The following is a 25,386-nucleotide window of genomic DNA, read 5'->3' on the forward strand; positions in this document are numbered from 1 at the left end:
ACAAGTCAGATGACATTAGCTTGTTCATCCAGGATCAAGTAAAACCCAAGAGGTTTAAATATTCCACCACTGCCCTGCTTTACAAGCTGGAGCAGGACTGGATCTTCAGATTAAGAACTCATGTACTTGGGCTAAATGAGGATCTACATTGGGCTACTGTGATGAGCTGATATTTGTTTAAGGAATAGTAATCTGTGTTTGAATTAGGATATAATGGTGCCTCAATGCATTTTGAATTCCGCAAAATCTTTGGCAAATGAATAGGCCTCTAGGAATGTGTTGCTTAGTTGGTGCTATTAAATATTATTCCGGCTATCCCATGGGATGAAAGCCTGTTATAGATGGTGTTAGTAAACCTTACTCTGGCTATCTGCTGGGTTGATGAATAACGTGTGGCATCCTGCCACTGGAGGATAGGCTCAAATACAATCCTGAATGGATCTATGTACTTATGGGCGCTATGGTCTCCCAAAGATGCTTCAAAACAAACTTGCAACATGCCTTAAGCGGCCCCAGCCTGAGATGGTTCTGTGGTTATACTCACAATGCGGTGGATACCAATAAGTGAAGTTGATGCCAAATGTACATGCGGTCTGTCTTCAAAGTATATGTACGTGCAGCCTCTACCATAAAATGGGTGATTTCAATTGATCGTCTTTTACAGTTACTACCCAGGTGGTGTAACGGGATAAGTTTTCTGTGTGTCCTTTTAACCTGTAGAGTCAGGCACGTGATTTAAACTATTTCAACTAATTTAAGTTGATTGATCTCTTAACTGAAGTCTAAATTATAAGTGTACACTGAACTTCGCATTGGCGGGCGAGTTAGATTCTTTATACATAGTGAACGGTAGGTCCTGTTTAAAATAGCGCCGCCATCATCACTAATAATATGAAAGTGTCACGGTCAGATAATAACACGACATGCGTGGAAGATGGCGTAGGGAATGGTACCAGCATGAGCTATTAAACATGGACTGCATTTGCGGGCAATTGTAAGGTGTAGCTTGCTATCAGCAACTTCAGCGGACAAGAGTTTGTCTGCCATTTGAGGAGTGCCTGACCTAACCAGGTAGGGATTTTGCATGCTACCCTAATCTAATCTTGTCGAAATACTGAACCATTTAGTTGCAGTATCTGCAACTAGTCTACCATGCTAAGCCACCATTATATTGTTTCATTTTCGATTAGACTCTTTTATGTGAACCGCAGATGATGCGCAACACTGGCTTTCACTGAAAAGAGGAAGAGAAGTGAATCTCCAACCCATCATGAAACCAGGAATGTGAGGTGAGTTTCCCTTACTCCCTTATGGCGAGTTTCCATATATCTGAACATTAGATGTCACTAATCATCTAGTTGACACAGATAATGTTTCTGTTTTTTCCTCTTGGCTTAGATGTGGCTTGAAATGTATGGCATTGGAGTTGCTTTGACTGCAGGGAGGAGTAGATTTGTGCCTCTCCAGTGTGAGGTGAGTCTTTGCCCATAAATGGCACAAATAATAAGCCATTGAGAATAGAGAACAGCTCAACAACAATAATAATAGCTGCCCTTCAAGTCTCTCCTACAGGGTTGAGTTCTCTACTTTCCCCCTGTGCTGTTTCACTCACTTTTTGCGCAGCTGTGCTAACTTGGATGTGACGACCCATTGAGCTCTGTTCCCAAGTTTTAACAGGTCAGAGACTATTTCTCTATTTGAAATGATGCTTTGACATTTGATATAACCACTGGTCGATGAACATGTATGAATGGTTTGATAATGTCGATTTTTGGGTTTTAGGTTGTGTTCACCACTCATGTCTTGAAATTGAATGTCGCCCTGATGAAGGTTGGGTTCTCTGTAACCTTTTGAACCCAACAGCCGAAACTCGAGTAGGCCAACAATAAGTTAAAATCTACTATGAGAAGACTCCTCATTAACTGAGCCACAGTTGCGGGCAAAATAATTTCTAGGCATACTGCACTTATTAATATGATCGGACTGGAATGGTACAGTCATCGGTTACATATAGTGGTATCCTTTGCACTTTATTGCTTGCACATTAAATTGTCTTGCACATTTTTCTATTTGTGATATGTTTTGTATATGTGGTGAATTTTCTAGGTTTGAGGTATGATTGAGAGTGTGTGGTAAAATCTTTTAGGTCTGTGATTGAGATGAATGAATTATGGTGGAATTTATATTTGGTTGTCACACTATGCTTTCTACTGTTCTATAATGGTAAAAAGAAACATTAATTAATTAGTTATACTGTTTGAACTGTCCAGTGGCATTGTAGTGAAATAAAGTTAATACAGTATGTGAGGTTTGTTATGTTGTGCTCTATTTGGATCTCCGGTATTCCCAGACCATTAAATAAAGACAGTGGAGGACCTCAGGTTGTTGTTTGTGTTCAATTGGCAGCATTGATTAGCATTGAATAGATTTTGTGGTGAGTTCTTTTAGCCCCACTCATCTTCTGTACTCATTTCTTTTGGGGCACACAGGGGAGTCCTTTTGGCACCCAGTTCAGGGAAAGCATCTCCGATTTCTTTTACCTTTGTTATTTGTTATTTTTTAAAGTGAGGTGCTGCAGATACACTTTGTGTCTCCTTATCTTTTCTGTAAAAAACAGGACCAGCTGGTGGCAGTGAACCTAGTTTTACTTTTCTTTATGATGCACTCCCATGCAACAGTGATTTTACTGCAATGATGCCTTTTTGAGTACATATACTCAAAATGGCTACTGCTCATGGTCCAAACCCTCTTATTTGTGTTATCTTGCTTTTTAACCATGTTCCTGCCCTTTTGATCCTGCACCTTCACACCTGTCCGGCCAACGCCTCCCTGTCACTACTGCGTGTCTGAACTGGCTGGAACCGTGTCTTGGGGTTTTCTAGCCCAAAACACATTCCAGCCAAGGTGTTTCTTTTGCTGGGACATTATGGTATAGCTGGCTGTCTGTGATCAGAGAGCCTGTACATGTGTCCCTAACATTGGAGGCCTGAAGTCGCCTACAGCCTGAATTTCAGAGATCCTGTACATGTTTGAATTGTTTACGTCCGTACCACTGGAGGGCTGAGTTCACCCGCACCCTAAATTTAGGATATAAGTGCAGGTTCTCGAGCCATTATGGATGAAACCCACAGGAGCCAAGAGTGTGAAGACTAATGACACCATGAAAGAAGGCCAGAATACTGCAACTGCAGACCAGTATTGGCCAAGCCATCCATCAGGTAACATTAAAAAAAACTTCTTGCAAAGAGGGGAGATCCCCTCTGTGTGGCTTTTGCCCTTAGGCTGTAGGCTGCCCCACCCTCATGCTCTGGCCAGCATAGCCATCCTGCCCTTTCTGGACCTCAGAGCCTGGATCACCACCAGGAGGTACACTGCTGTAGCTCAGACACAGTCTGGCTTGGAGGCCTTATACTATTCATATCAGTCCATGGTGGGACTTGAACCAGGCCACCTTCTGCTGCTGCTCTCCACCATGAAGGGAAGCCTGCCTTGAGCCTGTGTTTTACTGAATAGTGATCCAGCGTCTACCTGATCCTATCCAGGGTCACCAAGGCAGTTCGCTGCACCTGAAGTGTCCTGGAGGTCGTTAAACGTTGTGGGAGTCAAAGCTGGTATCCTTTACAGTAATCAGTCCTGTCCAGCTAGTGGGCCAGCAGGATCACCTTGGGAGAGGCTATAGCCACTGCTAGCCAGGTCCAAACCTAATGCAAAGGTGTGAGTAGTTGTCCCCAAACGCCCTTTCGAATGTAGGGGTTTATTTCTGCAACTCAGAGTTCAAAGGGAAAGATTTCATACCACAATTGGCACCCCTCCACTCCCATACAGATTCAACGCTCATAACGTTATAGCCCTACAACTAACTTTACTTGGCAATCGCTGGTGGAGTTCTGGCATAGGATTTATCCTTAGGACTCCGCAGTGCTTCGGAATTGGGAGTTGTGATGTCCCTTTGTGGGAAACCCTTTTCCTAAACAGTGTGTGTCACTATCTAAAATAACATACCCATTGGCTTTGGCCTAATCTTCATTTGAGCGACTTTGTGGCTGCTTAAACCCCTTTCCAGGTATGTAACACTGGAACACTGGTGATTGAACTGGTTATGTAGGGAAGGACTTGTAAAGCTTTCAGGTTCTATCGTGCACATGTCATTGATTTCACCCTTTTATATTTTCTCCCTTGCACTCTAACGTAAACAGTATTTCTTATGCTTTACGTTGTTTGACGTTTGACTACACTGTGTGATAACTAAACATTATCTTGATAACGTAACTCTGTATGTAAATATGTGGATTCTGTCTTCCTCACTGTGTAGCAGTGTTTGCTTTTGATGCGTGTATGCTCTTGGACCAATGGTATATTCTGTGGATATTCAAATACTGGTCCCGATTATCTCTTGTTAACAGCACCCTTCACCAAACCCATGATCGCCAAATTACAACCCTTACTGCTCAGCCTACGCTACCCACTGTGAGTAGAGTTAGACCATGAAAGCCCTTGCAGGTCCACTAGGTTGGCTTCCCAGAATCCCACACCAGCCTTGTTTCTGAAAACCCTCCTAACAGCAACTTTGTGGGGGTGAGGGGGGTATGATTTTTAGAGAATTCGTTTAGTAGTGAGCCTCCATATTTCTCTACATTTGACATCCAAAAGGAGTTCATTCACCCATCCTTACTTGCAACGAAAAATGTAATACTCAGAGTACTTAAGAGTTTGGTAGGCTCAAAGATTGAACATTGGTTTGCTGATCGCTGCATTGTGTCTTCCCATGAAAAGCTGTTATATGGAATGGGACAAACTCCATGTAGGTATGAGCAGATATGGAGATGTTTCCTGGAACTACGTGTTTACTTTGCAACTGCTCTCACTTTGTATTCATGCACCAAATCAAATATTGTTTCTGTTCTCATTTGGCCATATTTTGTGTCTAGTCGAGCCCATCTTACCCATATGCTTAATATCCAACCGTTGGTCTCACTGAGATGAATCATGTATTTCTTGTCTGTTATGAGATTATTTTGATGTTTTCAATCACTATTTTAATTATTATAGCCTTATAGACAAGGGAAGGAGTCAATTCTATCAGGATGTTGACTGGGATGGGTAATTTTCCCAGGCAATAATGACCCCCTGTCAAGGTCTAAGAGGCTATTAAAACATAGTGGTAATAGAAATGAATGTTTTGGAGTTGTGATGGTGAAGTAAAAAACATGAGTTTAATAGGCATTAAATAGCCTGATTCATGGAATTATTTGCGTGATAAACGCAGATTTGCACGCCTTTCTGCCCGAAAATCCCCATACTTCAAACAGGGATTTTCGGGCAGAAAGGCGCTCAAAAATGCGTTTTTCACGCAAATAATTTCATGAATCAGGCTGAAAATGATCTAGCAAATTAAATGTGGGTTTATTTCCCAGTATTTAAATGTGTCTTTATGCGGCAAGCATTTTAACTGTACGCTCAGTTGCACTAGAACGGTTTTAACATTAGCTTATATGTACGGTTTCTCTGTATGAAAGTGATAGCATTTTTCCATGTTTTTAGCTTTCACTTTAGTGCATGAAACTGGATATTGCCAGTCACGTTGACGATGCAGTGAAACAAATATATGCCAGTGCGGTAGTGTCTTGTGGAAAGAAATCATGCTCAGAAATTGCCTGTATGCAGAGAAATGCTTCTTGCTGTTTCTCTGCCTGCTTCTGAAGTCAGAATGTTCCAAATGCAGTCAATGCCCGTAGTTATTGACTGTATTCTGGACATTCTGGCTGGGAGGAGGTCAACATTTACCTCCAAGTGCTAATTCATTTTAACATTTCCTCTGGCTATATATGTGTTGAGGTCCAGCCAGCAATATAATGTTTAGAAAGCATAGAAATAAGTGAAGAATGCCTGCTTTCGGACAAAAGTAGCAAACCTGGAGGAACTTTCGTGAGGAAAGTTCAATTAAAAGAAGGTTGATCACTTTATAATGATAAAAGATTGGCACCAATAAAGCTCTGGAAAACTATTACAAAATAAAATAAATATGAAGTGAGAAAATCTCACATTTACGGCAGTACCAAAAATGTACAAAGTAGTCATGTTTCTGATTACCTTCCTGGAGAAAATGTTAACTGCTCTATCGCAGTGATCCAGAAACGTGTAGCTCAGGAGCAGTATGTTGCTCGCAGCACCCTGCAATGTTGCTCGCAAGTTGCTTTGGTTTACCTTGGGGGGGGGGGCCAGAAGGAGGCGGTTCTACAGTGATGCGATAAGAAGAAGGGCAGGCTAGGACGGGCCATTGAAGTGCGGGAATGCTAGCCAAACAGCCTGCCCTGGCAGAAAGATGGCAATTTACTTGTTGTGGAAGCATCACCACAGTAGGCTGAAGGGCAGGTGTTTGGTGGCCACATGGGTCTGTGCAGCGCAGGAAGCCTGGTATGATGGTCATGTGAATATTAAGGCCGTAAAATCAAATGCAATAACCACCTCCTGCGGCACACACACTGCCTGGGCTGTGTGGGTGTGCGGTGTGCATGGTCCTAATGACTTGGTCATTCAGAAGAACCTTGGAGCCAAAAACTAGACAAAGCTGGCAAGCACAGAAACAATCACTGCCACTGCTGCTGTAATCATCACTAGAATCAGGGTTTGAACCCTGATTTACATGGTCAGCCTATCTTATTATTAAGGTATTTATTCAGTGCAGGCCTAGCTCCTGGAAGCAACAGAGCACTTTACAAATCATAGGATGGGAAAGACATGGTGAGGAAAATAGAGATACAAGTGAACAGGTGCTTACGAAAGGGGAGCACGATTGGCAACTTGGCTGCAAGTGATCTACAAGCAACCAGGGGGAGGCAGATGAACTTGTCTCAGCTAAGGTGTAGAGTGAAGTGTGGACCTAGGTTTTAGGGAGAAGCTATTTCTTGAAGAGGACGTTCTTGAGCTCCCTCATGAAACGTAGAAGCAAGGGGTGAGTCTGGTTTTGGTGGGTAAGAGATTCCACAGCCTTGGGCCATATAACGGGAAAGCCTGTCTTCTGGTTGTTTCCTTCCTGCACTGGCGGAGTTGAAGTCTGCATGTGTTTGTACTTAGGGCTCAAGTCGAGAGTACACGTGGGTGGACGGAGTCCCCCCACTTTTTTCAGAGGGCACCTTGATATGCTCATTTCTGGTGACGCCACATTCAATTGGTATGTTAATAAGTCCCCCACTTGTTTTTTTAGAACTTGACCCCTGTTTGTACTTCTGGTGGGTCATAGGCGTCCAGAGATGCTGAGCTTCTCAGTGAGGTAGCTAAGGGACTTGAGGTTGACAGCCTTCTAGATGATGCAGCAGGATTTGAAGGGGATATGTGCTTGCAGCAGGAGCAAGTGCTGTCCGACAAGGGTCGGGGTGATGTGGATGAATTTGTGGGGTCCTTTGATGAGCTGTGCTGCAGCATGTAGGACACATCTCGGGTGTTCCAGCACAGTTGCCAGAAGGCCTTACGAAGGGCCTTGTCATAATCCAGGTCGGAGATGACCAAGGCTTGGACAACAGATCTGAAGTTGTTTTCTGGGATGAAGGACTTGATTTTCCAAAGGAGAGAAAGTTGGTACCAATCCATTCGTCTTTCTTGATATGTGCTGTTTAAAGGAGACATGTCTGTTTATGTCAAACCCAAGATACTTGGCACAGGTGGCCAGCTGGGTGTGAAGGCCTTGAGGCTTATAGCACAGAGCCAGGTCAGAATGTCAGGCTGTTCAGTGTTGTTGGTTAGCAGTAGGAATTCGTTCTTGGAGGGGTTGTGATTCAGGTAAGCAGTGGACATCCAGAACTGTATCAGTGTGAAACAGCCCATGAGCCTTTTGATGTCTTGGATGGAGGATATCTTGAGGTAGAGCTGTGTATCATCTGTGTTTTCTTTAATGTGGATGTTGTGTGGAGCCAGGGGGATTCTAAGCATTTCCATGTAAATATTGAACTTCACAGGGAGAGTATGGATCCTTGCAGGACTCCTTAGGTGATAGGTCATCTGGAGGAAAACATACAGTCGAGCTAGGGGCAATTAGAAAAGTAGGATTTGAATCAGCTGAGGACGATCTTGCTGATCCCCATGAGGCGATGTAGAATGTTGGTGAGTATCTGGTGGTCTACTGTGTCAAAGGCTGCTGTGATTCAAGGGGAACCAGGAGGCAAGGATGGCCATCATCAAAGATTCTAATGGGATCATCGAACACCTTGATGGTAGCTGCTTCTGTGCTTTGGGTCTGAAGCCAGATTGGTAGGACTGAAGGAGGTTGTTGGCTTTGATGTGTCCGAGATTTGGTGGCTCCTGCTTTTGAAAGGAACTTATCTAGGAAGGGAAGATGGGTAATGGGGCGGTAGTTGCTGAGGTCATTTGGGTCCAGTATTGATTTCATGAGAAGCTAGAGGATTTGTCCAGTTTTGAGGGTCAAGAGGAGGGTGCCTTGAGTTAGGCAGCTGTTTATGATTATCGTGTAAGGGAGGAGTGCTTTAGTAACAAGGGTCTTCAGAATGGATGCAGGGGGGGCTGTTGTCTGTGTATGATGGGGCCTTGCAGTATGTGAGGGTGGCAGTGAGGTCATAGTGAGTGTCTTACAAGTTGTCTAGCAAGTTGTGGTTTTATGAGATGGAATGTGTAGTGTGCTGTCAGTTGTGGCTTTGGTAACTATGGGTTGGATGATCATGCTAATCTTTTTGATGAAGATCAAAACTCCCAATCGCTACAGCACTTGGTGCAGGAGCACTGGCTGGAACAGGTACATTATTTGTCCAGCAACTCTTTAACCAACTGGGCCTCCCCTTTCTGTACCCTGGTAGGGTGCTTGAGGAATGCTAGCAGAAGCTTGTCAGCTGCATAATGGACAAATAAGTGACATGAATGTCCAAGTGTCCTCAATTACACAGGTTCCAATTGGCATTTTTGTATATGCAAGGTTTGTGTTTCTATGCACCATTCACATAATTTGTAAGAAATGTTCTTCCAATGGTCTGCTGTTTGTATGATAATTGTTTTTATACAGAGCAGTGTACAATTTGCAAAGGCATCTTGGCATTGTAAACAACCCTCAAACCAGATACACGTACCCAACTAATTACCATAGAAAAAGAAGTGTTTTAATATTACAACAAAGCTCTGGTTTGAGATATGGCAGATGTGAATGGGTAGATGCTTCCACAATTTGACTGCTTGTTCTGAAAAGGAGCGGTCATCCTATTTAATGTGCACACCTTTGGTGCAGTCAGCAAACCATCTGCTGCTGAACAAAGTTCTCTGGTTGGGATTTGGATGGGAAAAATAAGTTACCACATACATGTCCATGTTTGTGCCTTGATGAGTAATTGTATTGTTCCGTTCCTATGAACAGTTAACCTGTGGATTATTGACCAATAGGTGGCATGCATGGCCACCTTTCCACCCTTGAATAATGTACACATGCTTCATTTGCCCAGGCAAGATTTATAAAAAAAAATGTGACATACTCATTGCCAGTGGTTGTTCCTCACTATGAGCGTGGGATGCCACCTCCTTGCTTGAGCGGATGGCTAAATTTGTTTTATGTAATGTGGAGAATTTGGGCTCTGCAACAAACATAGGTCACAATAATGAGAGGCCAGCAAGGCATCGGAGGTCTGGCCTGCCTCCTCTCATTATTACACTCACAGTGTGTACATGCTAACTGACAGGAAAGGAGTTATCTCCTGTCAGTCAGCGTATTCACACTATGGAGATGAGGGCGAACCATCAGGTCATCCATGGTGGCATTTGCTGAGACTGCAAGCAGGTAAGTGAAATGATTTATGTGCATGAAACGTGTTTTCATGTATGTATGTGCACTTGTATGTTGGTGTGTCTGTTTTTATGTATGCGTGCATTTAATTTGTTTGAATGATGTATGAACATGCAGCTGAATGACCGAGAGTGTGTGTTTTAGGAATGTGTGTATATGAGAGCATGTGTCTGCATGTATGAAGGGGGGGTGGGCTGCTAAATTTCTGTGTGGGGGCTGCTGAGGGCATGACATTCTTTTTTGTTTTACTCTTGCTCAATAAAAATGGTTTACTATGAATCAAGTGTAAAGCTAACATACCTGTTTTTAGGTAGACGTGCCTACTTTGGTGGCTCCAGTCTTCATTTACTTTCATACTGTGGCATGGCATTTTTTAATGGGCATTAAGGATAAAGCAAACATGTTAAGTATTATCATGTGACCGGACTGACCTATGTGGGTGGCACCAGTCTAGCCATTTATTCCTACTGTGACATGGCATTTTAATAGCAAAGCAATGGACATAAAGGGTAAAAGAAAACATAAGTGGGATTCTGTAGTTAAACTGGCCTGCATTGGTACAACCAGTCTGGATATACTTCCATTCTGTGGGATGCCATTTTTTACTGGCTGGCGGTTCTTATATGGTAATAATGGCATGTACTGGTGCAACCTGCATGGACATGTATGGGCATAGCTAGCATGAACATGTTTTTTATATTGGCAAATGTTGCTGGCAAAGCCAACATGAAAATGTGTTCGAAATTGCTCCTGTGCACTGTTGGTGTCTTGCATGTATTGGGATTTTTCATGTGCTACCATAAAATACAGATGATTGAAAACGGTGTGGCTTTTCACCCATATTTTCACAGAAAGTGTGCCTCGAGATGTACTATTTTAACACATTATTTTAAAAATGGTTTGGGGGTGGTAAAACCCCTAAGAGCCCCCCTTAGTTGGTTTGGGATTCCTCGCTTTGCTCGGTTGCTCCTCCATATTCAGGGCAAGCGTTTAACACTGTTCAATTTAAAAATTCACTAGCCATCACTACTCATTGCAGTGTCCTGGTGAAAAAATTGTAATCTTCTCATACTCCGGCATTTGGATAATGTGCAAATGATCAAGATGCTAACCAAATTGTCCATAATTGAATAACATACATATGCCAATAAACTTCTTGTTAATACTTTCTAATTATAATGCCAATAAGTTCCTCCAAATATCAATGGTAGAACTACCAAACCAATCTTTACACTGGACTTTGCTCCACTATGTGACCAATATTACTGGCCAAAGATGCATACAAATGCCTCATTTGCCACTGTTTCCCTCCCATATATTCCTCATAGAATACCCCTTAATCCTCAGTAAAGTTTACTTTAAATCCTAAAATTCTTTTTATGTTTGACTAGTGTTAATGGTCTTGTATGATTAGATTAAATAGGCTCCATTTGCCATTTGCATTTCCTGGTAACACCAGTTTAATCTCAAATTTATTTAAAAGCGTTTGCAAATTCGCTATGACTAGATTTGCACCTCGACTTACTGTTAAATTGATGAACGTTAAAACAGTCTATTTGTACAATTCAATTTAATACCATTACAGTTTGGGTTGCAATCCATTTGTTTCCATCTGAACGACAATATGTTCTATCTAGGTATGGCTGTTGCTAACAATTTGATTTTTATAAGCAAATGTTGCTCATTGTCCACAAAAGGTTGTGGACCACTAGAGTTCTCACTATTAGCATAAGAGGCCTCAACTCACTTAATAAAAAGCATGTCTCAAACACCTCTTGGATTAAGCAAATACCGATATGGGGGTCTGTGATGAATGTGGACAGTTTGTCCCTTCACCCCAGACAGGAGCCACAGCCTTTGAGGTTAGGGAGGTTATCCTGCTAAGCACGACCCTCCCTAGGGGTCTGGGAGAGTGGGGCTTCACTGAGTATGACTCCCCTCTTTGGGACAATGACTCCCATTCCAACAAGGAACTCCCAGTCCAAAACACACTTTCTGCCTACATGGGTATGGGAAAGCCTTTGGTATCTCCTGTTATAGCAATGGACATAGCAGGCCTGCTAGAAACATCAAAATTGGGGAATAGTCACATCTTAGAGATGGTTGACTACGCTACCCCCTACCCTGAAGTGTTTCTTCTCAGGAATAATACTAATCAACAGATCATAAAACACCTTCTTCCCTTCCTATCGTGAGTAGGATTCCCCAAGGAAATCCTCACGGATTAGGGTGCTACTTTAATGTAATAAATCATGAGCTAGGTAAAAGAGATGCTACACATCAGAACACTATGGACCTTCGTCTATCATCCCTAAATGGATGGCTTTGTGGAGAAGTTTAACCAAACCCTAAAAAGGATCCTCCACAAGTTGGTAGAGACTGATGGTAGAAATTGGGACGTTATGATTCCATGGGCTCTCTTTGTAGTTAGGAAAACACCTTAAACATCTCTAGGGTATTTTCCATTTGAGTTTCTATATGGGCGAGAACCTTGAGACATACCAGATATGTTGAAAGAGACCTGGGAGGAGAGAGAAGGAACCATCCTACCCATTTAACAGACAGCCCAGAAATTGTCAAACATCACCTAGATAGAGTGCAAGAACATCAAAAATCCCTACATGACAGACAAGTGGTATCCAGGTATTTTTCCATTAGGGAATCTGTCCTAGTTTTCCTTCCCACCTCAGCGCACAAGATGATATCAAAATAGCACAGTCCCTACGGAAATCTTGAAAAAAAGGTCAATTGAACTATGTAGAGGCCCAACCAGATAGGTGGCTGAAAACCCAAATCTATCATATAAACCTGTTGAAAGAGTGGTAGGTCAACCCTGTGGTCGAGACTATGGTGAGCATGGCCACTTTCCTTACAGACCTTGACTCCGATCAACAGTTAATCCCTAACCACCTACAATTCTCCAAAACAAGAAGATATTCTTGACCTTTTTGACCAATTTCACCAATTTCCAGAAGTCTTCTCCAAGCAGCCAGGTAGAGTGCAGGATTTCTTCTACTACATACGCACCCTTACCAGATCCAGGAGTGAAAGAGGAAAATGATGAAGACCAAACTCCATGAGATGTTCAAGGTCAATATCATTGAGCCCTCAGCAAGTCTGCGGTCGTCCCCCATTGTGTGGGTAGCCAAACTAAACAAGTCATGGAGGTTTTGCATAGATTTTAGGAAATTAATTTCCATCTCCACTTTTTGATAATTGTCCATGACCAGAATTGACAAGCTTATTGAGAATCTAGGATTGTCTAAATACATATCCACTCTGGACCTAACCAAAGGTTACTGTCAGGTGAACCTAAATCCCACCAATAGGGAAATAAATGTGTTTCCACCCCACAAGGGCTCTTTCAATTTAAGATGCTGCCTTTTGGGTTACACAGTGTACCTATCACATCCCACCTTCTCTGGTGCCTATTTAGACTGACCACTCCCCCTAACCTGGATGAGTGTGATGAAATATTGTAATGCCGGAGTCATGAGGTGGTTTTTAGATCTACAACCATTTTGTTTCGATAGAACATTAAAAGGGGACAGAGTCTTTCACACCAACCGTCTAAAAGCTTATGTCTTAAGACCAGAAGTAGGAGCTTTGCTTCTAGCATCTGCTCAAGAGGAGGAGGAGAGTGACCTTCTACCTGACCTACTCAGAGGACAGCCTTTAGATGAGAAGATAGAAGTCAACCTCTCTTCTAATCTCACACTGGAACAACAGGAGGAGTGCAAGTTTCTGTTAAATCAGTTCGCCTCCCTGTTTCCACCATCACCAGGCTTGACCCCTTGGGGCCAGCATGATATTCTCACTTGTGACTTTTACCTGTTAAAATCAGAGGTTACAGGATGTCAGATCATGTAAGAACCCACATAAAGGAAGAGGTCAACAAGATGCTTGATCTCGGGGTAATAGAGCCATCTACCAGTCCATGGTCTAGTCCAGTTGTACTAGTGCCAAAGGCAGAATCTAAAGAGTTGAGATTCTGTGTAGACTATGAGCCCTTAATGCAGTCACAAAGACTGATGCCCATCCTTTACCAAGGACAGATGAACTGGTGGACGAACTTGGTACAGCCAAGTACCTGAGTACTTTTGATCTCACTTCAGGCTATTGGCAAATAGCACTGACAGACCATGCCAAGGAGAAAACTACATTCTCCACCCCAGCAGGCCTCTACCAGTTTAAGGTAATGCCTTTTAGACTAAAGAATGCACCTGCAACATTCCAAAGGATGTTTAATCAAGTTCTGAATGGGATGGAGGACTTCTGCATGGCATACTTGGATGACATTGCAGTGTTCATCCCTACTTGGAAAGAACATGTTGATCACTTAGGATATGTTTTGCAGGCTCTTGAGCAGGCCCATCTGACCATAAAGGCAAGTAAGTGTCAAATTGGTCAGGGTAAAGTGGTCTACCTTGGACATGAGGTAGGAGGAGGTAAAATCAGGCCATTGCCTAGCAAGGTACAAGCTGGACAAAACTGGGCCACCCCTACTACTCAAACCCAAGTGAGAGCCTTCCTAGGCCTCACTGGTTACTATAGGAATGTAATAGAGAACTATGGGACCATAGCTTCTCCCTTGAATGTGATCTCCTCACCCAAATTTCCCAAAAAGTTCAGGTGGAATGAGGAGTGCACTCAAGCAGTTGAAGGATTTAAGAAAGCCCTTTGTCAAGCTCCAGTCTTAAGAGCTTGTGACTACAACCAAATCTTAATTGTGCAAACTGATGCTTCCAATACAGGTATAGGTGCAGTTCTGAGTCAGCTGGATGAGAAAGGTAGGGAGCACCCATTTGCTTCATCAGCAAGAAACTGAAAGAAACTGAAACAAGGTGGGCAACCATTGAAAGAGAATGTTTTGCTATTGTGTGGTCACTGAAGAAGTTTAGACCATACCTGTATGGATCTACCTTTGTGATTCAAACTGACCACCAACCCTTGAGATGGTTGATGCAAATGAAAGGGGAAAATCGTAAACTATTGAGATGGTCAATCAGCCTGCAAGGGTTTGATTTTACCATTGAACACAGGCCAGGGTGTACCCACCAAAATGCTGATGGTCTCTCCAGGATGTTTGACCGACTGGAGTAAGGAGATTCATCCAGGAGAATGAAATCCTCCTGTCCCTTAGTTTGGGGAGGGGGACGAGTGTTAGGGAGAATTCTCATAAATGTGCTAATTTCCCTTACCTTCTGAGACCTCCAGCAACTTTGCTGAATTTCTAGGACTTTAATTTTCACCTGGGAAGAGTGTAAGGGCCTCATTGCGAGGTGGGCGGTAAGGGGTTAACGGCGCCGGTAAAGAAGCTGGAGCCGTTAACCCCTTACTGCCCTATTACGAGGTCTGCTCGCGGGACCCGATAAGGACGCCTGGTTTTACCAGGCGTCCTTATCGGGTCCCGCAAGCAGCCCAGCATGCTAACAACGGGCCCGTCATTAACGGGCCCGTTGTTAGCATGCTCCCCAATCCTATTGAGCCCTATGGGGGCTCAAATGGGAATGGAGATGGTCTGGGTCCGGGTTCCCTGAATTGGGAAATACCGGGCCCTCCAAGGTTGCAATGGCCCAGTATTTCAACATTCAGGGAACCCGGACCTGAGTTTGGAGGCAGCCATGCCCTTATTAATCGTAATGAGGCCCTAAGCCTTTTTTCATGTATTTTGATATGTGTTTTCCTTTTGTGTTCTTTGGATATGGAGTTTTAGACAACTCCATAGGCATCATCTTTTTCTTGTGTGTCACACCGCACCCTCAGTGCAGTGGCACAGGGATGTCTTTTAGACTTCCCAAGGTTTAAATACCTTCTCTGGGACTGACTACCTTCTCCCAGTGAATTTAAAGTTAAATTGACTTTGCTAGTCTTTTTAAATTGATAGACCCATTACACACTGCCTTACAGCAGAGTGCTGGAGGGAATACCTAATGTTCCCAATGCCTAGAAAACTCAAGTAGCCCTCAAAAGCTACCCTTTAGGTATTACCATGATTTCCCCCTACCGCGACCTGTTTAAACGCTCCCATAGCTGAAATCCATCGGAGCCATGTTTTTCAAGATGGAGTCTGAGCCCTCTCTGTAAAAATAGGTTCTGATTGACTTTTTTCACCATTTCTTTGTGGAAAGGTCCTTTTAGTGTTTGTCGCTGCTCTCCAAACCAGGTTTTGTCCCTTTGTTCGTTTCCCTTTGGCGGGCTTCTGTACTGAAGCCCCCCTCTGGCGCCTGAGTGTCTGGGGCGGACAGGATGTGAGGGAGGTGCCCGAAACTCCCTGTGCTTAGTCTCCTAGGACAGCAAGGACAGCCACCCTGATGGGTGAGTGACAGCTAGGCTGGAATGAATCGGAGAAAACTGTTTAAAAGCAGGTCGCTGGGACTTGGAAGGCAGAGTCGATGACTGGAATGAAAGAACCGAAGACGAGCTGAAGGAAGACGACTGCTGCAACTCCTGGACCGTTGGTTTGCCCGGTGAAGCCCTGCTGCAGGTCCGAATTGCCTGTAACTCCCTCGACAGAAAAGCCCTTCAAGAACGATTTCTTCCCTTGAGCTGGTGGGAACAACCAACTTGCAAGCCACCTGGAAATCATCTCCAATACTGGTCGATATTTCTTCAGAGTGCTGTTGAAACCGGGTAGCCAGTGAGAAGGGTACCAGTTTGTGGACTTTAAGGCACTCATACCTTAAACCAACATTTTGCCAAGCTTTTGGATCCGTCCCCGTGCAGTGCAGGAACCTCCCGACATCCTCCCTCTTGTCCCCATGACTGAGACTCAGGAACAGCGAGATATGCAGGAACTGCCAGGAACAACTGCCTCAGCTACATATTTTCTTCATTCAAAAGGCACTGTGCAAATGCAGTAGAAAATTCCTCTTTGCAGCAGTGAAGGTTTGTGAAACTTTCCCAACTTTGGAGTCTTTTTCGCTCCCAAACCGACCTATAATTCTTTTTCGTGCAAACTACTTCTAAGAACATTGGCAAAGACTTAACTGTTTACTACTAGAACTGTGCTATCCTATCCAAGACACAGATCCATTGACTTTGGCCCAGGCCTATTCACTTGAACTGCCTCTTGTAGTGAACTGAAACTATTTGCCCTGCCCATGAATGTAATTGTGTTTGATTCTTATAACCTTTGTCTTTCTACCCCTTTTGAAAGTTACTGAAGTGCCATTTTGCTCCCACTTCAGGGGAGCCTAACTTGTTCAGAAACTTATTGGTTTGGTACTGTAGTGTATTATAGTGTGATATTGATCTGCTTATTACTAGTGGAATGTTTTCTAACTAACTGTGTAAATAAATGTAGATTGTTTTACCAAGAAACCTGGAGTAAGTGTTTGTTTGAATCACTGTGATTGCAAGTCCTTTGTGTAACACCTTGTACTGCTCATATCCCTCTTGAGGTAAGTGTGGCTGCTCAGCCCTGCTACCACAAAACTGTGTAGTACAGACTTATACCAAAGGTGAGATTGTGCTTACACATGTAGTCTTAATTGTGTGTAGTGTTCCCAAAGGGTATTGCATATAATTCTGCCTAACATTTCCCACTTCCTAATCAAGGTGGAGCCTCCCATTTAATGGGAGGGTGTGTGATGAATCTGGAAAATGTGTCCCTTCTCAGGGGAGCCACCCCCTTTGAGGCAAGGAAGGTGAGCCTGCTAAGCAAAATCGTCTCTAGGGGTCCGGGAAAGTGGGACCTCACTGAGAGTGTCTCTTATCTTGGGGACAAGGACTCCCATTCCAATAAGGAACACAAAGTCCAATACACACTTTCTGCCTACATGGGTGTGGGAAAGACTTTGGTATCTCCTGTTACAACTATAACCCACAAAGAGACTGTCTTACACTCCACTGGCTTCAGGTAATGCCAAGACAGACACACTTCATTTTGTTTTAATGACATGCATAAGAGCAGCATGTACTGCAAATGGAAAAGCGACTCCTACGGAGGGAGGAGAGTCATTGCTACGCAGAGGAGAGCCTCGGATACGACATCCTGGAGGGGCAGGGCTACACAAAGCTGCAGAGCCAGCGGTGACATGAGAGAAGCGAGACCCGCTAGCTGTAGGCTGAGAGGCTGGCGCTCTGACCGAGCAAGAGGAACAGAGACGGAAAAAGAATCGTCTTCCCTGTCGATGCGACCACTAGAGAGCAGTGATGGGGCTGGCGCTCAGCAACCAATGGAGAGGCCGGAGAGATGAGAGGAGCCCAGGTTCCCAAGCTCCACATGGCAAGTGCCTTTGCCGATGAGACGAATACTGACAGGTAAGAAAATGCTCCCAATGCGAGAATGCCAGTGTGGGTTATGAACTTTGGTTTCCAAGATTGCTGAAACCGACAAAGGGATGAAAGCCTGAGAAAACAGAATGGGCACACGACCCAGGTAAAACAGAGTGAAATAGGTTCGAACATTGTATAGCAAGGCTGGAGAAGCCGCCATCAGTATGAGAACCTAAGAGAATCAAACAGGTGCATGCCCTATGTTAAAACGAGTGAAAGGGATATGTGTGAAAGGCTAGCAGATATATGAGGAACTGATAAAGTAAGATGGATATATGTCCCACTTAGAACAAAGATAAAGAAGTTTGAATATTCTGCAACAAGGCTAGCAGAGCCAACTAGGTAACAGGAACATCTAATACCCGAGCGGCAAAAGCCCTATGTTTATTGGTTGGACTGAGAACGCATACCCCCTGCCAAAGAACCACAGAACTTTGGGGGAGTTCCCGTGCCACAAAGGTGGGCTATAGAGAAGTGTGGAGAGATTTGAGCATTGATTAAAGTCAGATAACAAGTAATACAAGAAGAATTCTCCTTTCTTTTCCAAAAGGGGAAAGAGAAAGCAATACAGAGGATAGTTGTATTTTTATCCGACACTATAAGAAGATTGTATACTGTGTCAATATATTCCAAAGGAACTTTAAGACTACGAACAAGTCATCTACGAATTGGGCCAGGCAGAAGCCCATTCCGAGGCTATTGGGCAACCCTCCCTTTTTCCCTTTAGTTAGATTTTCAAAAGTGATGGGGCCAGTTGGTTACTTAGGATTTGGACTCAGACTTTCTATTTTTAGACTTCAACAAGCACTCTTAGTATTTATTTTAGAAGGTAGGGAACTTCCCTCATAGGGCCAGATAAGCATTTCTCTTTTAATTTAAATAAACCACATAGAAACATGACCCATTGTAATCTGAGTCCTTCTTCTGGTTCACCACGGGTCATATAGGAAATGCAATTGCTGTGTAAAAATGATTTCAGTGTTAAAATGTAGGGCTTACCCAATACAAGCCTACACATCAGGGCCAACCAAAAAGGCTAGTGTGGCAGTGCTTCTCAGAAAAGGCTCCCCATTCACAGAAACATACATGCCAACAGGGACCAGGGGGGACAATATACTGTGATATAGGGAATCCTAGAGGACCATAAAGTCATGGTAGGTTCTAAATATGCCGTAAAATGACCCAGGAAAGGTTTTCAATGGCCTTTTTGTGATGCATAGGTCCCCTACTGCATATTTTGTAGTGATACACTCAATACTGGAAGAGGACCTGAACTTAATCATAGACAGAGCGCTGGACCAATCCAGAGGACTCTGTGCACAAGCTGTACAGGATTCAACTAAATCAAAAGAGGACATTGAGGATTTGTGGGTGTTAGATACATGGAGGGTCATGCACAGAGAAAGGAGGGACTTTTCTGGTTCTCCACATGTTCATGCAGTATATACCCAAATGGATTTGTTTTAGTTGTAGTGGATATATCAAAGGGATAACTATGGTTACATGACCATATCAGACCATTGCCTGACAGAGTTAGAGTTGTCTTCAGAACATAACAAATCTGATTAGAGAGGATGTACCTTACCCTCACAGGTATTGAGGGATCTGGTAATTTCCAGGGAAACAGAGGCATGCATCTCAGAACTTTTCAAATACAACCTAGTGACCAACATCTTATCCAATAATTCATGGGATTCATAGGATGTGTTTAACACAGTCATGATTGGGGACTTGCTAGTGGCTGGAAAAGCACTACATGAAATACCTTCTAAGGAACTTTGGAGCTTCATGGGGGAACGACGAGACTTGGAAAAGCATCATTAGAAAACCATCTCCAGAAAGGCATGCAACGGCTCTCATTGGTTAGGGTTCAAATTTATACCACATCCCTAATTAAGGCATAAAGAGTATTGTGTGGCTTGAATCATAAATGTTATGAGAAGGCCAACCAAATGTAAAGATTCCTTTTCCATTACAATCAGAGGTACATGTATGCAATCAAAGAGGATATGGGGAATCAACAAGGAAAAATAAAAATGGACAGCCTTCTAAAGATTATATAGTAAACTGTATAGCTTGGAAGAACAAAACTTGGATAAGCAGAGATACCACATAGCTGAAGCCCACAGTAAAAAAGGTGCAGAGGGACTACATGGAGAGGCCGCTTCAATTGGGAAGGAGGAGGTCCTGGAGGCAATCTCTGTCTTTAAACTGAACAAAGCCTCAAGACCTGATAGATTCACTGCCCGATTTAATAAAAGATGATCTAACCTGCTGCTCAGGCCTTTAGTGGATATGATGAACTTGCTTATCAACTATGGAGAAGTAACTAGAACTATGGCAAAGGCTATGATCAGTGAGATTCATTCACCGGGAAACGACCCACAGAGCTTCAGCTAGTGTAGGCCAATAGCCCTATTAAATCTAGACTAAAATGTTAACTAAGATCCTGGCAAGGAGCACGAAGGATCTGCTACCGGTCCTGGCCATTTGGAACAAGATAGTTTTTATTAAAAGCAGACTGACATTTGACATCGTAAGAAGGGTGGCCCATCTGCTCAGCAAGATGCCTAGGTTCCTGGATGCCCGACCGTACTGTTGTTGCTAGATGCAAAGAAGGCATTCAACAGGATGAACTGGGGCTTCCTAGAGGAGATCTTAAGAGTGATGGAAATTGGGGAAAATCTTAGGAGATGGGTTTCAGCTGCATATGTAGGTCCTTCTTCAAAATTAAGAGTGAACTTGGGACTGTCTGGGGACATGAGAGTTCCGAGAGAGGTAAGGCAGGGATGCCCATTCTTGCCCCTTCAAATTGCCATCACAACAAAGCAGTGAGCTTACAGAGTAAGGGTTAAACAAAATATAATCTGTAAAGACATACCATAACTTTCATGTGGTGTGGGGGATTGCGGAAAATGCCCAGATCAAATGTCAAAAAAAGGATGAACCCCCTCCTTATACATAAGTCGGTTTTAGAGGTGTGGTATGAGGTGGTGATGTGATCAAGTTTAACTACCTTCCTGTCCCCATTCATGCCCATTCATGGCAATGTCACTTTACTTTGGCGAAGCCAGTGAACTCCGTTATGTGTTGGAGACAAAAGAGGGGCTGCTTTACTAGTGATGTGTTCAAGGGAAGGTCCATACACTAATTCTCAGAATGTAAGAAGGAGTTTAAAGTGTGGGAGGAAGATAGAAGATATGTGCAGTTGCACCACTAGGTCATTCAGGTTTCTAGGAAAGAGGCAGCGAGGAGATCCCTACTACCATTCAAAAAACGTTTGCCTTTGAATACCACTCCTAGAACATTAATTTATAGCATTTTCCAAAAACAATCATGTTGATGAGGAAACGTTCAGCCTGGAGTTATGTGGGTGAGTAGGAGAGAGCGATGGGTAAAGTACAAACAACCCTAAAATAGGAATAAAACAGGGAAAGCGCAAAGAAATCCTCAGTGCGCTTGCAATATTTTCAACATAAGGATGTTAATTATAAACTGTATCAATAGAACATATAGTTGACTTTTCAGAGATTGGCATGCATATTCACAAAGTATTTGGGGTGTGGGGGATTGGACGGAGTGTGGGAGACCGGGTACACTAATGCATATATGGTGGGATCATCGAAAGATCCAGTCATTAAGGAAGGACGTCCCTAGGTCTGTCTCTGACACCATTAGGCTCAGCATACCCTGGAACCCGTGGGCGGTCCTTCTGGATATAGCTGCACAAGGAAGCTGCATTTTTTAATATTTATTTTAATGTTTAGCACTAGCAGAGTGGTGATCATCTTGTTATTGGCAGCTAAAATGGTTGCAGAAAAACAGTGGAGGAAAACCATACACTGCATGTTCATTCATGGGGCAATTGGTGTGGTTTAATTTGTCCATGGAAATACTCACAGCAGACATTAGTCAGAGGTTGGAGGGTTTTTAGAAGAAATGTGGGACAATGCTTGAGTTTCCAAACAAGGAGAACAGAAATGTGTTATGCCCAGCATGGCTGCATGTCCTGAACATGCCTGATCTTGAATTAAATGGGCTGGAGAGGTCATGGGAGAGAAAGAAGTGAAAACGCTCGAGGTCCAGAAAATGAACATGGACTTTGGTCTCTTCTGCACTGATAATTTTTCTTCCTGTGAGCAAAGTGGACTTTATAATACACGTGGATTTGAAACAAGGGTATACGCTTATAGAAGCACCAATCACTGCAGATCAGAAGTGGGTGAGGTGCAGTGATATGATATGATGTGAACTTTATAACGCACCTACTATACACAGGGGTTGATATTAATGTGATGGAACTAATGATGAAAAGGTTTTTCATGTGGCATGGTTCGTTAAAGTTTAAAATTAAATAAAATGCTATTGGTAAAAGGAAAAGTGGGCCAATGCGGTTTAAAAGCCCCATTGTTCTCTCTATTGTAGGGTACATCTCATTTCCCAAATGTAGCCTCTGCTGATGAGCCCCTCTGTGGGATATGATGAATTTCCATTGATTTGCTGAAAGGTGCAAGGCAAACACTGTTTGAAGAGCTCACAACAGCTTGAGACGATGTAATGATTGAACCAACCAGTTGCCCAATTCGTTGTATACATGAATGCCCAAAAGGAGCAGATGAGCTGCTAGCACCAGCATCAGTTTTGTATAATCTCAGAGCTTTAGCTGAGTCCTTCAGAAAAGTACCCCTACTGTTATTGCATATTGCATATTGGAGTAAAGGAGACTATAGACTAGGAGAACAGTACTAACTAGAGTAAGAACATTTTACTTAACCACTGATAATTCGCCACTGACTGTTCTATGGTTATATAATGAAAGTTATGCCCAATAAGAATTTAGAAACTTAGAGGAATTGCACAATGTTCCCAGCATCCCCATACTGTACCATGTTGCTATGTATTCATCTATTAAAATAGGCGAACAAATGAACATTTTTTAAGACAGCACAATTTTATTACGTAGTTTTCACACTAAACAGAAATGTGGGGACGTGGAAACATAATTTAGTATAATAGTGATTACAGGTTTATTTTCGGAAAGGGCACAGATTGGATATTACTCTACAAAAATATGTACTTTTTCAAACCTCATTGTGCCATATTACAAGTACTGTCAGTCCACGGGAAAAAAACATCCATGTTTCTGGAAGAGAAACTTCCAGCAAAATGCATATGGTAAAAGTGGCAGTAAATCCCTTAGTGACATCTGGTGCCAGCCATTTGGTTGCATGCCTTTTTATTTGCATGTTTAACCCATTTATTTAAGGTTATTTATTGCCATGGCACATCTTTCATGTTCCTCTTATTTAGTTTTTATTTAACAAGCATTTTTGGTTTACAAGAAACCTTATACCCAAAAGTAAATCCTAGTTATCAGGATCGAGACACCACCAAATGAGCCAATGTACCAGGGAGCCAAGACCAACCTTCCAAATTTTCCAGTGGAGACTTTTGCATCTTCTCTTTTGTTTGTGTTACTTGTCGAGACACCCCCACCACCAAGGATGCATATCTGTAGCAATGTTTTGTTGATCCCCTGCCTGATGTCCTCTGTGATCAGGGATAGCCTCTCCTGTTCCTTTACACTTTGAATGTCAAATCCATTCACTCTTAGATAATAAGCGTTCTCTAGGATCATTCTGGTTACAAGCAGGATTTTAAAAATATCTTCACCTATTTAGATTGGTGTCATCATGAAATATGATCAAGTCTATGGGCCTCATTACGACCTCAGTGGTAGCCATGCCGCTATAGGCGGCATGGCTGCTGCCGAAATCGCCTCCTGGACGGGTTCCCAGAATGAGGAATTACCGGGCCATTCCGAGTTCGGAGGGCCCGTTAATTCCTCCCTCCAAGGACCCGGACCTTCCCCATTCCCATTTCAGCCCCCATGGGGCTGAATGGGAATGGGAGAGGGAGCAAACAACGGGCCAAATACGAGTTGGCCCGTTGTTTGCTCCATCTTCCCCTCGCGGGACACGGTAAGCACGCCTGGTTTTACCAAGCGTGCTTACCGTGTCCCGCGAGCGGACCTCGTAATGTTGCGGAATAGGTTTAACGGGTCCGCATCCTTTTGCGGCACCCGTTAACCCATTCCGCCAGGGTCGTAATGAGGCCCTAGGTCTGCTGACGTTATCTTCTATAACACATGAACCAGATAAAGCACTTGTAGAAACCGGGAGCGATTAAGCAGAATTTGTTTTTTCCCAAAAATGTCTTCCACAAAATGTTCAGTTTTAGCATGGTAGGGATTGATGTTTAAATCAATCATCCCCCTTGACGGGCTATTTTCTAGGGCCCTAGTTGCCAATCTGTTGTGTTTATTTATTTCCGGCAGTTTATCAGCCCTCTCCAACCCAGTGGGGGGAATTTTACCTGATGGTAGGTCCTCTACGGGCGCATAAGCGTTTAAAGAATTTATCAAGACATCTGACATCGATGAAAGATTCAAGACTTCAACCTCAAGCTCTACTTGCTTTTTCCTCTTGGTGATTTCCCCCATAATTTCAGGCAATCTCCCTCTTGTCCACATTTGTTGTTGTTTTTCTTATGTTTTCTACTTTTTTTCTTTCTATGGAGATTTAAGTGGGGGAGACAAGATCATAGATGCCATCTCCCATTTCAATAATCTTGCCCTCATTAATCCGGGACTATGGCTCAGTGGACTAATGCATCCACTACAGAGGCCTATGTTTTACCTCATGGTCAAAGGTTCGAATCCTGCCAGGTCCACTCAGCTCTACAGCTTTCCTAGGTTGATAAAAATGAGTTCCATAATGTTGAGTAGCAATAAACATCCGTTATTAGCACCAAGATGCCCTTCTGGGGGGTAATATGCGCCTTAAAAATATGCCTGTTATGTTCTTTCAATTATGTTGGCCCTTTTTTGCTTTGTCCAAAGAGTGGCCTTGTTGCATCTCTTGGGAAGCTTAGTGTGCCTCTCATTTTCCTTTTTTGTGGAGGTATGTGCATCTTCAGTAGCATTTTAATTTGTCTGAAGCAAAGGTCCACCCCCATCCCCTTCCACAGATTGAACTTTCTTCAAATTGTGTATCTCATTTTCACCAAAAGGTTCATCTAGGTCAGGTGTAAGAAGAGTTGTGAAGTTTAAAATGGAGATGGATGAGTCATGCACCGGGACCGGTTGCATCGAACCTGCAGGCGAACATGGTGGATTATCGTGTTGCAGATGTATTACCAACTGACTTCATAGATGTTTTACAAATGACAAAGTTACCCCTTGATGTTGTTGATCACCAGATGTAGGGCTCGTAGTGAAGAGGGAGCAGGAGTGACTGGGCTTGCCACTCTTGAGTTAAAATACCTTGATG

The sequence above is a fragment of the Ambystoma mexicanum genome, chromosome 6q (assembly GCF_040938575.1).
Source record: "Ambystoma mexicanum isolate Mex_15411 chromosome 6q, UKY_AmexF1_1, whole genome shotgun sequence".
Lineage (NCBI taxonomy): Eukaryota > Metazoa > Chordata > Amphibia > Caudata > Ambystomatidae > Ambystoma > Ambystoma mexicanum.